Here is a 21,416-nt window from a genome sequence, read left to right as displayed (position 1 = left end):
ACGTCCTCTTTTAGGTGTTTCTGCTCTCCTGGCATCGTTATGTGTATATAGGGTGTCCCAGCTAAATTTAGCAAAGGTATTCAATAAAAAAGACGTTTTAAAAATACACTGCAACATGCGATTTTAACACCTGCCGTGTACGGTTGCCAGACTTCTAACGACTGAACACCGTAAGTCTGATAACTGTATATTGCGCGGTCTTCGTTGAACCTTTTTATTATTTTGTTGAATAGCTTGACTAACGTTAACTCGGACAGACGCTACAGGGTTCTACGTTAGGCTCGTTGGTTTATATTCATTCTGTCCAAATAGCGCAGACGACGGCACAAGTAACAGAGACAGAGACAATGCACGTTTGTGTTGGTGGTTTCGCCCCTCCTGTTTTCTGAGAAGTTTCGCCATAGTTTGGCTAGGTTTTATGTTACGTACTTTATGCTCGTGTCGCTTTTAGTATGTTTCTATTGGTTATCCCGGCCGAAATTCTATTGCTCATTGGCTTAAGGGTGTACGAGACCTTCACAGACAACAAAAGCGAGGTCAACGACAACTCTATGCTAGGCACTCAGTGTAGTCAAGAGTTCGACAGAATGCCGTCTGGTCAGTTTAGAGCATTCTTAGAAAATGAAGCAGGTCACTGACCAAGGTAAAAAAAAATGACGTTTCGGGATCCGTACGGATCCGAAACGTCATTTTTTTCTTTATTTTTACCTTGGTCAGTGACCTGCTGCATTCTCTAACAATGCTAGACACTCAAATATAAACAAACCACCAAACTACAATTCTGCAATATTGTTTCAGGGGTGCATAAGGTCACAAGGGTACCTATCGGCATGCAATGAGCAGAATAAGTGGCAGTAAAAAAATGAAATAAAGAAAGATAGAGCGAAAGAAAGAAAGCACAAAAATGCTCGCTGCCCGTTTCAGTGTGCGTCGCCGCAGTAAATCCGGCTACACGCTGCGTTTACCAGCCAGGGGGCGCACGTCATGTAAAAGGCACATTTTAACCCATGTCCTGAGGCGAAGGCTCCAGCATATTGACGCGTGCGTCTATTCTTCTATGCAGACGACAACGAAGATAGGGACATTAACGGATTTCGTCTAGTGGGTCAGTGGGATTCGGCGAGGATGAAGAAGACGTGTCTCTGGCCTGTTCTGTATTTGAACAAGTTGTCCTACGGCTCTTGAACGTCTCCCTGTCTACAGTCCGCGTTGTACTGCGACACTGGTGGAGGTGCTGGGTACTGGCCGCGCCTGATGCTCGGGAGTCCTTCTGGGAGTCGTTCCTCTAGCCCGGACGCGTTATTACCAGTTTCAACACCCGTGCATCGCTTTAGTCGTCGACTGCTAGGCCTTGCCCCGGAGTTCTCCCCTCTTCAACCACCTCTCTCTAGGAGCTCCACACATCTCGCAATGGCCGAAACCAGCCCAACGCAAGCACCCCAAAGCAGCCGGTTCTCCAGTCCACAGCAGGTAACCGTTCTGCATCCTCTGGTTCCAGATCGCTATCGCGGAGCAGTCTTCGAAGACATTGAAGACTGGCCTGACAAATATGAACGCGTCGCACAGATTAATCAGTGGACTGAGCAGCAAAAGCTCTCCCACGTCTATATCGCCCTTGACGACAGCGGCCGTACTTGGTACGAAAACCGCGAAGCTAGCCTAACGACATGGAATGACTTTCGTCAGAAAATCACACATACTTTTGCGAGTGCCGACCGACGCGACCGTGCCCAGCAGACGATGGAGCTACGCGTACAACAACCTAATGAGTCGGTAACAATGTTCGCCGAGGACATGGCCCGCCTCTTTCGTGGAGCCGACCCGAACATGACTGACGAAAGAAAGTTGCGCTACCTCATGCGAGGTGTAAAAGAGCAGTTGTTCGCGGGACTTGTGCGGAATCCACCAGTCACCGTCACCGACTTTATCAAAGAGGCTACGGCTATTGAGCAGGCCCTTCATCAGAGATGCAGACAGTACGATCGACTGTCCACCAGCACCACAATCAATGCCGCCGCACTGACTGGCGAGTACCAGAACCCCTTGCGAGAATTGATCAGAGAACTCGTCAGAGAAGAAATTCAAAAAATTCTGACACCGACAGTGGATAGACCTGTAGCGTCAGTCGCCGAAGTGGTGCGTGACGAAATCAGGCAGGTGTTACCGGCAGCCGATCTGCAAGATCCCCAGCGTCCCATGACCTACGCAGCCGCTGTCCGATGTCCACCACCCATTACAACCACACCGCCGTACCACCAGCCTCCGACAGTCGCTCCTTGGTCGCCGCCGCAAGAGGGGGCTTCGAGGCGCGCACCCGTCACGCAGCTACAGTCATACCACCAGCCGCCATTTACAGCGCCTTGTCCAACGCCGCAAACCGACACTACGGGACGGCCGCAATTTCGCAGAACCGACGCATGGCGCACCGTCGATATGCGCCCACTCTGTTTTCACTGCGGAGGCGTCGGCCACATTTCGCGTCATTGCTGGCATCGCGACACATCATTTCGACCTTTTCGTCCGTGGTCCTATGGTCGACGTGCAACTGACGACTCGATGCTACGTCGCGACGAAACTGCTTTTCAGGGACCTCCAATAGCGCACCCGAATGACGAATCTGTGCCGCATGTTCAGTCCGATTTCGGCCGTCGGTCGCGCTCGCCAACCCCTCCACGTCAGATGCCTTCCCCTACTGGACGTACTTTTGCTGACCTCCGAGGACGAAGGTCGCCCAGCCCACGCCGGGGAAACTGAAGGCGGCGACCTCTGGGGGTAAGGTTGCAGGCCCACCGCAAGACAATAAAAAGCCCCCGACACTCTTGCCGCAGAACGACGTGAAGCCGATAAACCCCGACACCGAAGAAATTGTGAGCGCCGACATTGATGTTTTGGTGGATGGACAGCCGGTGACAGCGTTAGTCGACACTGGTGCCGACTTCTCTATAATGAGTCAGGAACTCGTCCTCCGTCTGAAGAAAGTAAAGACGCCATGGACGGGACCCCACATAAGGACGGCAGGCGGGCAATTACTGATGCCTATTGGAAGATCTACTGCTAGAATTAGCATCCGGGATTCTTCTTTCGTGGCCACTTTCATCGTTCTTCCTGTGTGCTGTAAGGATTTGATTATTGGAATGGATTTCCTTAAAGAATACGGCGCCGTAATTAACATTCCGGACCGCATGGTGACGTTTTATAAGAGCCCTGGTTTAGTCCATTGCTTATCGCCGCAACGCAACTTCTTTCGTCTAGCAGAAGACGACGTCGTCATCCCACCTCGATCATGCACCCTTGTTACGGTGGCATGTGACACACCGTTTCATTGCGAGGGAGTTGCCGACCAAATAACCACGTTGTTGCTTACTCACAGTATCTCGGTCGCACGAGGAATCGTAAATGTCACCGACGGGCGCACTAACTTGTTACTAACCAATTTTAGCACAGAGCGACGGTACCTTCCAAAAGGCACGGCTGTGGCTTATTTTGATGGTGTTGCGGATCTTCGAGGCTGCTGTTCGCTACTCAAAGAAGCACCTACGCAAGGCCCAGCTTCTGCACTCGACGTCAGCACTGCTTTGTCGCAGCACGAACGAGAGCGGCTTCTCACGCTATTGTCGAAGTTCAATGACTGCTTTGCGTCGACGTCCAGCGTCGGACGGACGCCTCTAACGAAGCATCGGATAATTACAGAGGATACGGCAAGACCAACTCACCAAAATCCTTATCGTGTGGCTCCCAGAGAACGTGAAGCCATACAACAACAAGTGACAAAAATGCTGGAAGACGACGTGATTCAACCATCAACGAGTCCCTGGGCATCTCCTGTAGTTCTAGTTAAGAAAAAAGACGGCAGCTTGCGTTTCTGCGTGGACTACCGAAAACTAAATCAAGTGACAAAGAAAGACGTCTACCCGCTTCCCCGTATAGATGATTCACTCGACAGGCTTCGTCACGCGCGTTACTTCTCTTCAATGGACTTAAAAAGTAGATATTGTCAAATCGAGGTAGATCCGAGAGACCGTGAAAAAACTGCTTTCGTGACGCCAGACGGCCTATACGAATTTAAAGTCTTGCCTTTCGGCTTGTGCTCTGCCCCTGCTACATTCCAACGCCTCATGGACACTGTGCTTTCGAGTCTGAAGTGGAAAACCTGCTTAGTGTACCTGGACGACGTCATCGTGTTCTCCGCAACTTTTGAAGAACACCTCCAACGGCTTGAAGCGGTTCTGCAGTCCATCCGGTCCGCCGGCCTCACGCTTAAGCCGGAGAAGTGCCACTTTGGCTTCGGGCAACTACAGTTTCTCGGTCACGTCGTCAGCCACGCAGGTGTTCGCCCAGATCCTGAGAAAATTGCGGCCGTAGCACAGTTTCCAGTACCAACCGATAAAAAGGCTGTCAGGCGCTTTCTGGGCCCCTGTGCCTATTACCGCGGGTTTATTGCGGACTTTGCTCGCATTGCGTCGCCGTTAACTCGCCTGACGAGAGACGACGTTGCTTTTGTATGGGGCGACGAAGAGCTAGGTGCATTCACTGACTTGCGGGAACGTCTCCAGACACCTCCAGTGCTTGCTCATTTTGATGAGACCGCTCCTACATTGCTCCACACTGATGCCAGCAATGTTGGCTTGGGAGCTGTTCTTGTGCAGTGGCAGGAGGGCACAGAAAGAGTACTTGCCTATGCAAGCAGAACACTCTCACGCACAGAGGCCAATTACTCCACAACTGAGAAAGAATGCCTCGCTGTAGTATGGGCTGTTATGAAATTTCGCCCATATTTGTATGGCCGCCAATTCACAGTTACCAGCGACCACCATTCACTGTGTTGGTTGACAAACCTTAAAGACCCTTCGGGACGACTGGCACGTTGGAGCCTACGGCTGCAAGAGTTTGACATGACTCTCAAGTACAAGTCGGGGAAACGACACACGGATGCTGACTGTCTGTCTCGATCGCCGATAGAGTCGTCTGCTCCACCCGAAGAAGACTCGGCATTTCTTTGTGTCCTGGACACATCCACCATCGCCCAACAACAACGGGACGACCCTGAGTTGCTTGAGCTCATCAATTACTTAGAGGGCAGATCTGCGAAACCGCGTAGAGTTTTCGCAAGAGGCCTGTTGTCGTTTTGTTTGCGGGCCAAAGTCCTCTACAAAAGAAACTTTTCTTCGACCGGGTCCCCCTATCTGCTCGTCATTCCTGCAGCTCTTCGTACGGAAGCACTTCAAGCCTGTCACAATGAGGTGACTTCTGGTCACTTAGGCTACACGAGAACGTTGGCCAGAGTGAAGCAGATGTGCTACTGGCCGAGACTTAACACCACCGTGAAACATCACGTCCGCACTTGCCTCGACTGCCAGAGGCGCAAGTCGCCTCCGTCAAAACCAGCCGGCCTCCTGCAACCCGTCCAGGTTCCTCGAAGACCATTTGACCAAGTAGGAATGGATATATTGGGTCCGCTTCCTACTTCTACTGCCGGGAATCGCTTTGTTATCGTAGCAACCGACTATCTCACACGTTACGCTGAAACAAAGGCAATCCAGAGAAGCACAGCGGAAGAGGTGGCGCGCTTTTTCATTGAGCACATTGTGTTATGACACGGCGCACCAACCGTCGTAATAACAGACCGAGGAACCGCATTCACTGCTGCGCTTTTAGATCACGTTTTGCTGCTAAGTGGAACGGCGCATCGGAAATCAACCGCCTACCATCCACAAACCAACGGATTAACAGAACGCCTAAACAAAACAATTGAAGACATGCTCTCCATGTACGTGCATGTTGAACATAAAAATTGGGACGACATCCTACCGTATATCACCTTTGCATATAACACGGCGAAACAAGAGACGACGCGCATGACTCCGTTCACCCTTGTTCATGGGCGGGATGTACAGACGATGTTGGATGCTATGCTTCCACATGACTTTGACGACGCTGATACGGACGCCGTTGTGTTTACGCAACGCGCAGAAGAGGCTCGGCAACTCGCGCGCTTGCGGATCTGCCAGCAGCAAGACTACGACGCCGGGCGCTATGACCTTCACCGTCGAATAGTAATCTATGACGTCGGCGACAGAGTGTGTGTTTGGACACCCATACGAAAACGAGGCCTCTCCGAGAAGCTGTTAAGGCGATACTTCGGACCATATCGAGTATTGCGCCGACTCAGTGACGTCACGTACGAGGTCGTCCCCGATAGTCCCCATTGTACGCGGCGCCGCACGCACCGTCCTGAACTTGTGCACGTTGTCCGCATGAAGCCGTATGTGAGCGAATAACTATGCGAGAGACCCTTAATTCCGCAAGTGACACTTCTGGTCTAGCATCGGGACGATGCTCTCTTAGGGGGGGGGGGGGGGGGGGGGGGCGGACAAATGACGCGTGCGTCTATTCTTCTATGCAGACGACAACGAAGATAGGGACATTAACGGATTTCGTCTAGTGGGTCAGTGGGATTCGGCGAGGATGAAGAAGACGTGTCTCTGGCCTGTTCTGTATTTGAACAAGTTGTCCTACGGCTCTTGAACGTCTCCCTGTCTACAGTCCGCGTTGTACTGCGACAATATTATGACTATCACATGGCTAATGTGGAAAATTCGAGTCCTGAGAATTCGTAGGGCCATCATCCAAGACAGCCACCTTTATGTAGGACGAAATGGCAAACAAAGCTTCCCTTCAATAAAACCAAGAGGTAGAAAATGATAAATTTGAGAAACGAAGAACAGTCCGTAATTTAGTAGTCAAGCAAATTGAACAAGAGCTTACATTTAAAAAAGAAAGAAGTCTCACTCCGCATTCTCGAAAGCACCAAAAGTATCTCTCCGCATTCTCTCATATGGTTTCCCGCTCACTTGGGGTCGATTGAAGGTTCTCCCTCCAACCCTAACGAGGGCGCGCACGAGGCTGCGCGAGGACTCACTGACCGCGCCACCTCAGCAGTCCCCCTGCTACGTGGGGAACCCTTGGTCACGTTTAATGAAATCACCACACACTACTATCTGTCAAGACGGGTATTCCCCCTCCCACACCCCGCCTTATGCAGGACGCGGGCGGTTATCCTTCGACTTTTACAAGCCCGTGCGTACCCTAACCTCGCGGTTATTCATGCCATATACCCTGAAAGATATCCCAGTGTGGACTGCCCTGCCTGTGGACTAAGGGCGACATTGGACCATTCGTTTTGGGAATGTGAAGCCATCGGCTCCTTCTTCAGCGAGGATAGGTGGGCTGCGCTGTTGGGCAGCCCCGAACTCAGCGACCAAACCTTGGCCCTCCAGAGTGCCGGGCCATCAAGCTGGGATTGGCGGTCCCTACGTGGGACTAGCCGGGTGGCGCGGGGTCTCCCCTGCGTCTTCTCTGGATCGAAATAACGTTACCTCACTCACTCACTCACTCACTCACTCACTCACTCACTCACTCACTCACTCACTCACTCACTCACTCACTCACTCACTCATTCACTCACTCACTGCGCGATTAAGTAAAATGCAAATGATTTTGAAGATATCCCGAAGTACGTAAACCATTCCTTGAAGTGTCTTTCTGAGGTCATCTGCTGCAACATTGTTCTCGTAAATATAAACATACATCAGCGTACCAGGGTTAAACTGATCACTTTACACCGCATTGAACCACAAGCGTTATTGCTTCAAATCTACTGGAACAAATTGATGATTGCTAATAAATAATTACTGTAAACGATTAAAGCATGTGCAGCAGTGCATTTGAGTAAGGTTGCAATAGGCAAAATCACGGTACCTATGACTGTCGCAGCATTTGTTTAACCAGAACGGGACATTCGACATAATAGATGAGAACTTTAGACTTTCGGCTTTTTATGCGGAGTGGCGTCTTTTTTTATCATCATTAAAGGAAAAAATTAAATCAGCAACATAATCACATGCTACGGTGACCATTTAATTTGTTGCCAAGGAAACAGGAGCATGCAAAGCGACAGTGTGCAGAAAAATAGCTGTGGAAATGCGCAATCTCACATTTCCGCATTACTAATTGCTGCAGCGCGTGAAGATATGTTGAAACAGATGGCGAACAAAAACAGCAAAGCACGAGCGTGTTGCCGCTTTGAGGTACGACAATAAAGCGGAGTGAGTGCAACAGAAGCAGGAATATGAAGGAGAATGAACGGCTCATTTAAGCAGCGACACTACTGGCTAGTGACCTCAGAGGAGGCGTAATACTGACTTAGCCCATTGACCGAATAGACGCCTAATCAAATCAGACACCGTTCAAACGCTCTCAGCTTGACGTCGACAGTCATCAATAACCAGGTTTCCCTTATTTTTTACACATTCTGTTTCAATTCAATCGAAATTATTTCATTTGTGGCTTACTGTTTCTGCCCACTGATTATTTTTCATAAATGTGATATATGCTTATTTAGAAAACTAACTGGTCGCTTTACGAATGTACATTAGGTTCAAATCTCAAGAGCTACAAATTGATTGCCTCCAGATAGGCGCTGTCTAAAATATATATCCAGTGAGGCACACCTCAAATTTTTAAGTAGGAAGAGTGAGTCGGTTCGAGAATGTAAAACAACAACAGTGATAAATATGCCTAACGATCTGCTAAACATTCTGGATGCATAAATACTATCAACCTCAGAAAGCAGTAGCCATAATGAAGGGCAGTCTAGAAAAAAGACCACCCCCACTACTGTGAAGAGGGGTGCAAGGAGAGCTCGGGATCCGCCGCTTCCGTTGTCGTAACGCCTCGCCTTCCTGCTTCCTTCCAGCGAGGTGGGCATGTCAACGACAAGCCCTTTCTCGAGCGAGTTCCCCTGTGGCGTTAATCAAACGCCGCCTGTTCTTCGGCCGAATGCACGATGCGCGGCCCGCTCCCACTGCCGTTCCTTCAACGCAGCCTGCTCTGCGGCAGAACAAACAAAACGTGGCCTCCCGATCTGACTGCCGCGCATGAACTGGTGAGAAACGGCGGGCGTGAGGCACCTCCTCCGAAGGGAGGAGGTGCCTGTGATTTGTTTGCCCCTTGCGTTGCGTCTACTTCTTCATGTATATAAAACCCCGCTTTAAAAGGCGCGTTTAATGAACCAACAGTTGCTGATCACTCTGCTTCCGGCCACCGAGCGTGACGGACATACGATGACGGGCTCCATCAGAGCGGCTACAGTGGTCATAACTGGTGCCGAAAACAGAGCTATTGCATCGGACAACGAATACCAGGTCGCACTGCCTACTTTGCCAACAAGTCGTTTTGTTTTAAATACTATTTTCCTGCACGGGGGCACCACTGCCCACCCGCACGGGGTGGAAGATTTTTGTGATGCGCTCGCTCCGCTTTCGCTCCTTCCGGAAATCATCTCCTTAGGGGCGTACCGCATGAGTCGTGTGTGGGCGGTTACATTCAGGGATGCAGACGCCCTGAAGGAGACGGTTAGCATCGGCAAGTTGAAAGTGAAAAATGCGAGGTGTCTGTGATCAACCCTGCAAACCGAGACGTCCGAAGCATGCTGCACCGGCTCCTTCGCAGCGTACAAGACAAGAACGTGCGTGTTGCCTTCTCGTCATTTGGGAAGGTGACGGACGTCTCAAGAGAGCTGTAGCAGGCACAGGGCGTGTCTGATAAGGGGTCAACTACGATGCTGGTTTCCCTGAAGTTGAACGCTGGCGTGAAGCACGGCGACCTGCCCCGCAAGGTCAACGTAGCTGGAGACCTGGCGCTCGTGGTCGTGTCGGGCAGGCTATCCCTGTGCCTTCGCTGCCGTAGCAAAGGTCATATTCAGCGTGATGGTCGAATTTTATTGTGTGGTTCGTGCCGTCGCTTCAGGCATGACGAGGGCCAGAGTGCACTCACGTACACCAGCGTCATCGGGCGTGTGAGCAGTGATGTAACCTTAGCGCTCCTCATGGATGAGGCCGGTGCGGCGGAGGCATCGAAAGAATCCAGCGGATCAGTGGTGCCGGAGACCACATCGGCTACTCCTTGGCCGCATCAATTGGAAGCGCAAGCCAAGGGCAGCGCAACTCCTGGACAGATGCCTCTACCTCCTGCTCAGGACGCCGAGGTGGCGTCGAAGAACGCAGGGAAACTTCTGACGCGACTTCGCAGAACAGCATCCAACCGGTGGCGGAGCCCATGGTCGCAAGATGATGCCTCCCGCAAGGTGTTGCACCCTATGACATAGGCAGTAACGAGCCTCCTCTTAAAACAGCAGATATGAAGTGGACGTCCTGGAAACAGCGGCCGAACACTGCGGCACACTCACAGCAAGTGGAGAAACTGCCTCCGTAATTCCTTGCTGCCGATCCTGAAATGTGGTGTGAGAGGTTTGCGATATTGTCAGGAGGGTAGACACCATAAAATATGATCTTTTATTCTCTCGCTATGGCAATCCACCTTTCTGAAATATTATGTGTAGCGACTCTGAATGTACGAGGTTTTGGAGCAAGGCGATAAGTGTCAACTTAGTAGCCTTCTCTTAGAGAACAGTGTACACGTAGTGGCGATGCAAGAAACCAAAATTGATAGCCAGGAAGCGACCGACTGAATGGTGTCAGCTTTCCGTCAGCATTGCGATATTTGTGGGTGTGTCAATCTGTCAGTGCATCTGGTGCTTTCTGATCCGCAATAGTATTGGTATAACTGTGCAGTCGCTCTTTTCGTGGCAGTGGCCGCCTCTTGGTTGTTGATTTGTCGCGCTGTGGTATGAACTTGCGTACCATTTGCGCGTATGCTCCTAATATGGAGGTAGGAAAAAACTGTTTTTGAGCGTTTTCCTATGTATCTCGATTGAGGAAAAGTACTAGTTTTGTTGGGAGACTTGAATTATATTTGTCGTGCGGTAGACTCTGTAAAAGGTTTGTCAGTGCGAGGTTAATGCAAAATTGATGGAGGATGAGGGTTTCGTTAAGGACGTAGATGAGAAGTTACAGAGGCTACTCGCAATGCAATCTTTAGGCGTTGGTGTAGAGTGGTAGGAGTTTAAGGAAGTGATGAAAATGAAAGCCATCGGAAGAAGTCACACATTGCGGTATGAAGACAAACGAAACAAAACACTGCTTCGTGAGCAACTTGAATTTCTTACGGATATACAATGCTCCTAACCAGATAATAGTAGTAATAATAGTACCTTTGTTTCCAACAATGAAATGAGTACATTCATACAGGCCTGCCAAAGCCTTTAAAGGCTTGAGCGGCAGAGCCTGGCAGGCAGCAAAACCATACACGGTACATAATAGATTATAAGCAGCGAACTCGAGTATAGCATACCAGAAAAAAAGTTATTAAAATTTATACGGTGTTTAATAGAAGAATTTTCATCGAGAATAATGAAACAGAAACGCAGCAATGCGTGTGAACGAAATGACCATGAGATAATATGATCATACACCAATCTAACCGTCATGGTGCAAAGGAATTGCACAATCCCATGCATGAACACAAGCAAAAACGGTAAACAAAAGAAACAAATACGTCTTTACAAACAGATACGCCTTAGCAGTCTCTTTAACTTGTATTTTTTTTTTTTTTTTTTTTGCATAGAGGATGCTGGGGGGTACCTTGTGGAACAGCGTGGCCTTCAAAAGGGGTCCCTGGGCCTTAAGCAATGGGAAGAGGTGTACGGAACTACGAATTCACTGGACCAGAAGTGTTTTAAAACAACCGTTTGCATTAAAAGATCATTGAAATTTGGCTTCGAAAGTATTTTGAAACAGTCTATGTCAGCATTCAGGCTCAGATCATCAGATATGTCTTTTAAGAGCGAATGCAGTACTGCATTTATTCGGTTGTGCCAGCGAACAGCACAGTGCCCGTAAATTGTTATTCCATACCGCAGCAGACTGTAGCCTAAAGCGTGTGTTATTGTTTTCCTTACCGATAAGGGCATGTAATATCTTATATTGTACAGTAGACATGATACGGCGCGAAGTTTTTTACAAACGTAAGCAAAGTGGCTGTTCCAAGAAAGGTCACTGTCAATATATAGACCAAGATACTTTACAACAGATGAGTACTGCAATGGTCTACAAGAGCAAGATGAACAATCTGAACAATGCAAAACAAGAGGGTAATAAAGGGCTGCCTTCCTCAAAGGATTATGGAAACAGAATAATTGAGTCTTAGATACGTTTATATTAATTAGGTTATTTCGAAACCAGTCCATAGCTTTTGTGGCCGCAGACTGTAAAGAAGCAATCGCATCGTAATAGCTGTGGGCAGAAGTTACGATCATCGTGTCATCGGCGTATTGATAAAGAGAAACGGGTATCATGCTATAGAGCTCATTTACACAAATAATAAATAATAACGGGCTGAGTATAGATTCCTGCAGAACTCCAGCATTAATAATGGAGAATGCGCCATGAACTTGCCCAACTGGACGACCTGACGCCTGCCCTCAAGGAAACTTGCTAACAACGACCAGAAGGCACCCCGAAATCCTAACAAAGAAAGCTTCTTTAGCAACAGACCATCATGAACACTGTCAAAAGCCTTACTACAATCAAGAAGAAGAGCACAAGCTACTTTATTATTATCAAAAGCCATCTTCAACTGATCGGAGAAATCTTCCAGAAGGGTGTGAGTGCTTTTGCCGATCCGGAAGCCATACTGACTCGGCGACAAAATGCTGTGGGCGTCCAGAAAGCTTGTCACCATTAACAATAAGCGTTTTTCTAGTATTTGAGCAATAGAAGGTAGAATTGAAATTGGGCAATAATTTTCAGTTTTATTCCGCGCTCCACTTTTGTAAAGAGGTATAACTATTGCTGTTTTCAGTTTTACAGGAATTTCATCACTTGAAATTATGCGATTGAGTAGTGCTAGCAAAACCTCTTGGGTATATTCATATGTTCTGCGGAAATCATTAATCGAAATACCGTCGATTCCAGGAGATTTATTACATTTTAAACTGAAAATAATCGATCTTAGCTCTTCCTGAGAAATTGAAGGCAGATACGCCGATTCACTAAAGCTGTGACGCAAAGTGCGCAAATCTCGCTGTAAGTTTGTGTTTCTGATTACGTCACAGAAGTGGTTGTTAAACTGATCAGAAATATCCTGTGTGCCGCTGGATAAACTGGAAGGAAAATAATTCATTATGTTAGCTCACGTATTAGCGCCTCTAAAGCTGTTTATTAACGACCATGTTTTCTTACTGCTGTAACTAGCAGCTTTAAATTTGTCTCGAAAATGTATTCGCTTCGCGGAGCCGATCATGGCAGTAACTTGATTTCTCAACTGCTTTAATTGGACCCGTAGGTCTGCACAATTTCGGGCACGCTTGCATTGGGCCAAAAGTATGTCTTTTCTTTTATTGCAGCAAGTATGTCAGACGACATCTCCTTCTTATCCACGTTACGTTGTTTTATATGTATTGTTCGGGTAGCCCTTTCTTTTGAGTTCTGGAACACTTCTATGACTTTGTCATAAAGGTCAGCAGGAGACACTATTGCTAAAAAGATTTCGAGTGATATTGAGCCACCAGCGTATCAAATACTTTCAGATCAAGCACTGAAATTAGTTTCTTTAGAATCTGTGGGTGCTGCCGCAGTATCTGGATAACTGGAGCCGCAAACGAAGTAAGGATCAGCAAGTTTAATTTCTACTATAGCGAATTTTATGGCTAGATTCTGAGCGCGAGCGATAACGTGATCAATGCAGGACACGGCGAGCTTGCCGGCCAAACATTCCTCACGAGTCGCTTGATGAGTGACGCATTCCAAGCCCCATTTGGAAAGGCTATCTAGGTAATCTGCGACCAAGCCTACAGTAGGAAGCAAAAGGTCAATATTGATATTACCTATGATACACACGTGCTCTTCGAGCGATAAGGTTGACAATGTGGAATCGAGCTCGGATAAGAAAAGCGGCACATTGAAACTGGGAGGTCGGTAAACAGATAACAGAATCACCGAAAAAACATGTGTGCTCAAGCACAGCGTTCTCACTTCAGCTTGGGAAAAGGAAAAAGTTAACTGTGAAGCAGCCCATATGTTAATCATAAAAAACTGCGATGCCTCCTCCTTTTTTGGTTGGTCGCGTGTACGAAAAGGCTTGGCAACCCCGCAATGAATACTGTGGAATGCTCTCGGAAGAAATGTTAATTTCAGTAAGTACAAAGGCATCGAACGTTAGGCGAGATGATGAAGTGATGGCATAAAACTGATTCCAATGTTTCCGAAGGCTGCGAATGTTTACGTGTGCAACTTGAAACTGCTGGTGCAGGCATCAGAAAAAAATTTACATCCGCAAAGTCAGTGCATTTGATACTCTCTATGTCAGCCATGTCTAGACAATCTTATCCAAATCCGAGAATTTTTTCAACTGGAATGAAAGGTGCTCCCTTAGACTTTCTCGCCAGAACCTTTCCGTTTCTCGTCCACACGAACTTGCACCCATTTTCCTTTCCTTTAGAGCGGGCCAACCGGAGGAGCTCCCGGTTCATCCGCTTCAGATTTTCGTTACTGAACAGACGAGGAAAGTTCTCCGGCTGAGCAAGATCCGGGAGACCTCTCCGAGCGCGAAACCATTTTTCTTTCACTGAAGTGTTCTGTGCTTGTACAAGAATAGGCGGGCTAGTGCTACATTTATTCTGGGCTGGTAAACGGCGTATGTGGCAAATCTCATCTTCCTGGAGATTCCTTAGGCCCAGTTGTCCAGCTAAGTCGCATATGAAGGATTTGAAGTCTTCGCCAGGTTTCAAAGAGAGGCCATGGATTTCAAAATTTCAACGTCTGCCATATTGCACAAGTTCATTTATTTGCACCGTCGTTTGGTCTAGAATTTCAGCCTGACGGGCGACTGTACCGGAAAGTGGCTCGACTTGAGCCCGTAGCTGAGACACTTCAGTTTGATAAGTAGAAAATTGATAGAGGCTTGAATGTCGGTCACCGTATCAGCCATCTTTTCACAAGTTGCCTTGCAAGCTCACACCAACGAATTAAAAAGCATAAACATTCAGTTGAAAACAATTGATGCAGACAATCACAAAGCGGGGGTTATTCTTGCGTGAGCCGTGACGCTGTGGGCCGGCGAAACACCCACAAAACATCCGTTATCGGGCAAAAAACAATACGCTTGCAATAAGGAAATACGTCAAATAAGAAGCGGGAATGACGTTTCGGTGGACGGCAACGTTATCATGCGCGTCGTCGCTGATCATTTCAAAGAATTGCTCGGTCAACTGTAAACCGTTATAGGGGGTTTAAAGCACCATTTCTGTCTTTAGTGCCAAACCAGGATGAAGCAGAACGAACGTGTCTGCAAGAGCCGCTTCCGTAAAACGCAATAGATGCACTACCTGTTGGCAAGGCACCTGCAGGCCCTGACGGCCTAGGTGTAGCATTTTATAAAACATTCAAAAGATTGATAGCCCAGATTGTGCTCTGTGTTATCGCCGAATTATATCAACAAAGACATACACCACTGCACTTCCGAACTTCGCACATCATTCTCATCCCAAAAACTGAGGCACCTGAAAAACGTCAGTTGGTGCAGGCTTATCGCCTGATAAGGATTAGCAACGTCAGCTATAAGATATTTATGCAGGCTTTGGCCAAATTATTGCAGGATATGATAACGAGGCTGGTTTGTACGCATCAGGCCTTTGTATCAAGGGTCGAATCCTCGCCACGAGCATAGAAGTAGCTCGAAGTGTGCTAGAAAGTTGTGATGTATTTGGTGACCCAGTGGCTATGCTGCAGCTAGATATGGCTAAAGCATTCGACCGTGTATCCCGCTATGTTCTATTCGCCATATTAGAGCATTCGAACGCAGAAAGCGTAATAACAGAAGGTGTCAGAATGGCGCATGCTAACTGCTGAACTAGGGTCATTGTAAATGGGGATCTCACTGACAGCTTACAAATGTACTCTGCTGTTAGGCAGGGATATCCGCTGTCACCCCTGCTCGTCGCGCCTACCTTGAGCCTTTGTGCAAGGCCATCCAGAATAATGAACTGATAACTGGGCTCAAATTACAGTCAAGACATGGCAAAAGTTTAGCGTATGCCAAGGAGATCGCTATATTCTGTTCAAATAGAGATAGTATTTGTGAGGCCTTGGTGGTAGTTGAAACCTTCTGCAAATGCACTGGGGCGCAAATAAATTGGCAGAATAGTTAGAGTTCTGGTATCGAGAATGGGATGAAACGCCAGACTACCTCTCTCTACTTCAGTTGTCAACCACTGCAAGAGCGTATCTAGACGAGCCTCTCAACTGCTATCGTGACCCGCATCCATACTGTAATGAATAAGCGGCGAGGCTAAAGGAAAACGGCTAATGCGAGACCAAGGGGACAGCTGTCAACGTTCTCGTGTGCCACAGTCTGCAACCTATTTCTTACCTCCATAATATGGTATGTTATGAATGCATTGTGTGCTTCGTGGGTCGACAGTAAAAAAATCCACCGTGTCTTCGCCGTTTTCTTATAGGCATCGACTTGCGAAATAATCGGTAGCACATACTTGTTCTTCTCCGTCAACAACTGGGGCCTTGGGTTGGCACATTTATTTCTGCGACAAGTTGTGTCGGGCTTTATTTACCTTCGCGATAAGAATGATGTGTTCCTTTGCAAAGTCATGCAAGTGCTTTTGTGTCGCCACCTTCCAGGATTTGTCGTATGCTCGTGTGAAGCAATGCATGGGGCTGTTAAAGGTTATCTGCGAGAAGTCGTGCTTCCGTACAAAATGTTGCATGTGCGCCTTTCAATGCAGTATCTCGTGACTATTTTTAGGAAAAAATTGTTTAAAGAGCTAATAGACACTATGCTCCCTGTACCGATTTACCGTATATCTAACCGTTGAGGTCCATTAAAGGAATACCAGTACACCCTTCCGTAAAAGATTTTTTTCTTTGAACTACACAGTGTTGTGCCCGTACAACCAGCCCGAATTCTGAATCTACAAGATGCAGGATTTATCCTGCGAACGCCCTTTGGACAAACCCGGAGCTGCGCCGAAAGGCACAGTGCCCTAACGCTCCCGTGACAAGTCAAGATGCTGCGCCGCCAGGCAACAACGTCCTGTGGAGGAGCGTCGGCGAACGCCATGTCCAAACGTGCAACAAACTGCTAGACAGCCCGGCGCCGTATTTCCTTTCCCCTGGAAATCCCCGCGCGCGGCAATATTGAAGCGGGTGGCCAGCGCGGTCTCTGGTTGTACCCCTCGGACGACCGTCGAGCGCTGGCTTTGTATTGGGCCGTTTGAGAGACAATCGTTTCTCGGGGCTTTATAAGCCCCGACGCCGAAGCCTGCAGCACGAGCTTAAAATGAAAGAGTTGGAGACCCGAGGCTCGAGAAAACCAAAGATATTGTAGAGAAAAAACACATGAAGGCGGCGAATACTTTGACAAAGGAATACTACAAGTCAGCAAAAAAACGCACCTTCGAAGTAAGTGACGTGGGACTCGAAGAAAGAAAATGCGTTCCAAATGCTGAAGCGAGCATTGAGCCATAAGCCGGTTCTGATGGAACCAGACTTTTCGAAAGGTTTGATCATTCAATGTGACGCTAGTGATCGCGGCATGGGAGTGGCGCTATGCCAAGAAGATGCTAGTGGTCATGAACGGCCAATTGTGTATTTAAGTCGCAAACTAAGTTGTAGAGAAGAGGCATACAGTACCTTTGAGAAAGAGTACGCCTGCGTTGTGTGGGCCGTTCAGAAGCTGGCTTGTTATGTCTCCGGTTCTAAGTTTGTTATGGAAACGGACCATTGCCCTCTAACTTGGTTAAGTTGCATGTCGTCTAAAAGCGGCCGTTTGCTGAGACGGAGCATGACCCTCCAGCAGCACAGCCTCATTGTCCGTTATAAGAAGGGATGGTTGAACTCGAACGCAGATGCTTTAAGTCGTGCATTCTAGGTCTCGCTTCTTTCAGTGACCTATTCGTTACTTACCTTCTCTTGCTTCGCTACGAGCTGTCATGTTCGCAGGGAGATCGGTAAAAAAATTAATGACCTCATTTGCTTCCTCAGTAGTATGTTTTCGGTCCAATTGATTTCAAGGGGACCATTCTATTTTTCATTATTATTGCTGATTATTAATTGTTCCTGATATTTTGGTGCGTTGTTAATTTGAAAAATGGTTGTTTGAGCCTTGTGTACCAGATCGTACACCCGCCTCTTGTTGCAGTGGGAGCAAAAAGGGGGATAGCAATTTAGTTAGGTTGATTTGGATTATGGCCTTGTGTGGTGTTTGACGGGGGACAGAGGGCACTTGCTCGTGTTGGGTGGTGCCCTTTTCTGGTCGGTTTTGCAAGCTACAGAAAGACCAACCATGACCAGTGGCGAGAAGCAAGGGCATGGGAACGACCAGAGCGGAGCTGGTCGAGGTGCCTTGGCGACAACGCTGGAAGCAGAGCTCCTCTCCTGGCGAGTGGGACCTGGGCACGTGAAGTTACCTGGCGTCCGGACACTGGACGTTAACTTGGACGAGCCTGACAAACGTGCCCGCCTGGCATCCGCGCCACGTGGAGGCAGCTCGTCTTCCCGGCGCCTTATCTGATGGCGGGGATGCTGTTGTGCCCTTACAACCAGCCCGGATTCCGAATCTACAAGATGCAAGATTTATCCTGCGAACGCCTTTTGGAATTACCCGGGGCTGCGCCGAAAGCCACAGCGCCCTAACGCTCCCTTGACAAGTCAAGATGCTGCGCCGCATCGGTGAGCGACATGTCCAAACGTGCAACAAAGTGCTAGACAGCCCGGCGCCGTATTTCCTTTCTCCTGGAGGTCACCGCGCGCGGCAATTTTGAAGCGGGTGGCCAGCGCGGTCGCTGGTTGGACCTCTCGGACGGCCGTCGAGCACTGGCTTTGTATTGGGTCGTTTGAGTGACAATCGTTTCTCGGAGCTTTATAAGCCCCGACGCCACCGCCTGGGGAACCGGATCCACCGAACCACTGTGAGCCGAGTGCCGCTCTCGAGTGGAGTGAGATGTGTTATGCGTTGGAGTCTCGCCGGACGTCGCCGTGCGGGAACAGTCGCGTGTGCTGTTAGCTCTCGGACACCGTGTCGATCCGATCTTGTCCTGTATAGTGACCTGTATATAGTGTATAAAGTCCCTTTTGTTATTCTCACCGAGGCCTGGCTCGGAGTCTTCGCTACCAGCGCTCTGTCACGAAACGGGTGACGAGCGCTACGGGACCACGTCAATGTCGCAACAACACTAATGCCTTATCAATTAGAACATGGATGCATAACAGAGGTACTTTTGTCCCGTGGCTTCCTTGCTTCTTATGCAATTAAGCAACCTGAAACGATAGAGTATGCGTTTCCAGATTGCTGGAATCGCATCTTTTTCTGGGATTTACTACGAAGGACGTTAAAGAAACAGTTACATTTAGATCCACATGGATCTCAGATCGCGACCTACACGCCATGACTTCATTGAAGGTGTAGTGCGGTTCAGGGATGCCCATCGGGCACTCCCTTAATAGCCAACTTGGACTGACATGGCAGATAAATTGACAGCATTGAGAAGATTTTAATATGTCGTGCCAGAAAAAGAATCCTTGCTGATAAGTTTTAGCTTGTATGTATAATTTGTTTATGATGTCAAAGTCGCCAATAAAGAACAAAACGACAGTGGGATAATCGGCTGGCGTGGTGATGTTGCTACCCGGAATTTGGTGATTCAAGTCCGTATCTCGAAAAATAATTTTTATTTTCACGTGGTTTGACTTTTTTTTTTTCGTTCGCCAACACCGACGCTGACACAAGTGAGGTAATGCAAGCTTCGCTCGAAAAAGAGCCCTAAAGATAGCTGCAGTTTGACGTTACCACAAGTGAATGTCATTTTTTGTCGACGTATAGTTTTTGTCTTCAAGAGCAGTTACCTTCGTGCGACGTTGAAAACCAGAGTTTGATGGCACGGCCGATATCAAAAGCAAATTGAACGCAACAGATGTCGGATTTCCAAATTTGCTTTGAAGCGTAACGATCAATGTTTTCAACGTAAAAGTTACCTTTTGTATATCCAGTCGATTACATAAAACATATAGGCGCCGTTTCTCTAACCACTAATCCATATCCTTGGTTCCTTATGACGCATTAGACCGGTTACACGTGCGAGGTCAGCTGGGTGATTGTACGGCTGCGGAGGTACTGCAACGCGGCAGCCGTGGATGCCGTCACAGGGTTCTAAATACCGCTGCGTTCGAACGAAGCCGTGAGGCAGTAACCTGACCCTTACTACTTCCGAAGGCTAAGAGAACACGCTTTACAGCCTAATGCAATAAATTTGACAATGGGTGTATCAGTTGTCAAATTACCATGCATCTGTTATGGATTATTTTTTGGTGCGGTATCAATGACATGGACACTGGAGGTTAAATTTTTCTGTTGTCATCGCCATCCACGTTACCATGAGGTTCCGCCTATATTTAGGTATATGTAGTTGTATGTTTACGCATATCCTATGTGCAAGGTAGACACATGCCCTGCTATTCAACAACAAAATTGTCTCAAACCTGATCTTACGTTATTTACTGGGTTGTTCCTCAGAACTTTTCAGAATGACATCTCGTACGGATTGTCATGAAAAATATCATTCACTGGCGATAATATTTGTCCTAAATCATCTCAGGCTTCTAAATAATCAAATTGCAAAAAAAAAACATTTAGGTGCTCAAACTAGAAATTGATACAAATTTACTGAGACTGCCTTTTACCGGCAACGTAACGGCGTCTGCGGAATGTCACTACAGGCGCTACTCGGCCTGCTAAAGATTTTAAGTAGGCCAAAAATTTTGGCCCACCCGAGGCCCTGGCGTTCGCGTTAGACGGGCCCGCGTATAGTTAAAACACCGCCCGAGGAGTTTCACGCTAAACCTTGCTGTCACTGTCGGTGCTTCACACGTCGGGGAAACCGCCAAGTTCTTTTTTTCTTTTGTGTTCGTTTCCAACGTAGGATGTATTTGTTAGTCCATATCTAAATGATGTCTTCACAAATAGTTGTTCACTATTCGCAGGTGGCTAGCGAGCCGAAGGACACCCTTTGAACCCTGCTCGAGTAATGGAGAAAAACTGGGCAAATAGCAGCAGCAAGGACTACCTATGGAAACCTAAATGAGCAACAACTTCGAACATTTTTCAACAATTTCGCCCTTCACCATCACACAAAAGAATGAATCTTGTGAATAAGAAACGTGGCCATATAATTGTGGGTAGATTTTTCACAGATACTTAGCAAGTTCCGTGGAAATAATTTACTAGATTTATTCCGATGAATCTCGACAGTTTTCGAACTGGAAAAACGTAAGCATCGTCCCGCAGTAGCAAGTGCATTGTTAATTGCGGGTGAAGAGGCTATACAAGAAAGGCCTCTGCTACTTTGGAGCATGATACGGTGCGTTCAAATATGCAAGTTCGTACAGCTGCAATTTTCTTTCGCTAATATCTCCGTTGAGAAACCGGTGGTCTATTAGTGCTCACAAGGA

The 21,416-nt window shown here is 47.9% G+C and overlaps 1 long non-coding RNA gene across 1 annotated transcript in view; it reads left to right on the top strand.

Moving 5' to 3' along the window:
- LOC129387264 (uncharacterized) overlaps positions 1 to 21,137 on the top strand; it is a 32,071-nt gene extending 10,934 nt beyond the window's left edge. Inside the window, exon 2 of the long non-coding RNA XR_008614522.1 lies at positions 20,949 to 21,137. This is a non-coding gene — a long non-coding RNA (uncharacterized lncRNA). The remainder of the gene's footprint in view (positions 1 to 20,948) is intronic.
- The last annotated feature ends 279 nt before the right edge of the window (positions 21,138 to 21,416 follow it).

The sequence above is a fragment of the Dermacentor andersoni genome, chromosome 3 (genome assembly GCF_023375885.2).
Source record: "Dermacentor andersoni chromosome 3, qqDerAnde1_hic_scaffold, whole genome shotgun sequence".
NCBI lineage: Eukaryota > Metazoa > Arthropoda > Arachnida > Ixodida > Ixodidae > Dermacentor > Dermacentor andersoni.
Note: the sequence above shows the minus strand (reverse complement) of the source record. Positions and strands in the feature narration are given on the sequence as shown.